This window comes from Papaver somniferum, chromosome 11 (genome assembly GCF_003573695.1).
Source record: "Papaver somniferum cultivar HN1 chromosome 11, ASM357369v1, whole genome shotgun sequence".
Lineage (NCBI taxonomy): Eukaryota > Viridiplantae > Streptophyta > Magnoliopsida > Ranunculales > Papaveraceae > Papaver > Papaver somniferum.
In genome coordinates, this window is record NC_039368.1 from 46,770,409 (window position 1) to 46,771,618 (window position 1,210).

At 34.5% G+C, this 1,210-nt stretch overlaps 1 long non-coding RNA gene across 1 annotated transcript; it reads left to right on the forward strand.

Annotated features, from left to right (window-relative positions):
- The first annotated feature begins 490 nt into the window (after nucleotides 1–490).
- LOC113321932 lies at nucleotides 491–1,210 on the forward strand. Its single transcript, XR_003346919.1, has 4 exons — nucleotides 491–598; nucleotides 701–838; nucleotides 1,036–1,037; nucleotides 1,155–1,210. It is a non-coding gene; the product is annotated as an uncharacterized LOC113321932 (long non-coding RNA).

The following is a 1,210-nucleotide window of genomic DNA, read 5'->3' on the forward strand; positions in this document are numbered from 1 at the left end:
AAAAGGGGTCGAGTCAAGAATGAGCTCGCATTTGAGTTTGTTAGAAGAGGTGAAACACACATTATCACGTCGACACCAGAAAAAATGGGTGTAATGTTTGGAATGCCAAGAATGGCAGGAAGAAGAACTGATGACACCTTTTTGATGGGAGGTGGTGGATGGAGGAAGAAACCATTCTATATTAGACACTTTGGTGATAGCAACATGGTTACAAGACCAATGCTACAAGATGCCATCTTGAAACTGCTCAAGCGTACTGGAATCAAGAATTCTGAATCTGATGGTGGCGAAGACAGTGATGAACAAGTACCCGATAGTGAAGATGATGAAGATATGGAGTACAGGATACCAAGAGTAGAAACTGAACAAACAATTGAAGATATGGTTAAGCTATTATGCTTGTTTATGTATATTACTTTGTTTTTTTACAACAAAAGATGCTCATAAACTCAAAGAAAAGTACTTTGGTTTAGTTGATGATCTCGAGAAGTCAAAGAATGTATCTTGGCCTGACCTGATACATAGTTTCTTAGAGAAGAAAATCAATCAGAACTACAACACTCCCGAGGACATCACTGGTTGTGTCGTCTATTTGTTGGTATCGATCATCTAGTACAAGCTTTTTTTTTTCCAAGTACATATTTACTCTAATGTCATTTAAGTTTCTGTATTTGATTCTATTGATGTTATTTTGTCATAGTTGTTGTATGCGGAGCATACTCACTTGGTGAAACCAGTGACGTTACCAGATGATCGATACCTTCCAAGAGCGGCAAGGTGGAACATCAAAGAAATATCTGTTGAGTTTCTAAAGGATATGGAGGCTTCCCAATACACAGTAAGTCCCTAAGAAAAACAATACATATTACTAGGATAAGTTTTATTTCATTATGCTTCTTGTAGTTTTGGTTTAGGAAACAATGATGCACCAGTACATATCTAAAAAACTGATTAAAGTTGATGAATTTAAGTATAATTATTTATGTTTTCATACATATTAAATGATTTGTTTTAGATAGGACACTATCAGAAAAGCAGTTTTCTGATTGACCAAAATGATTGTGTGTGTGTCATATGCACTATTTATTTGAGTACATATATGTTATACTGATACAAAAACTGGTTATATGTGTGTGTTATATGTACTTTTCCAGTTCTCTAAAGAATTTAAGGATGAATATACTATGTATGAAAAAGAAATGTTGAATGA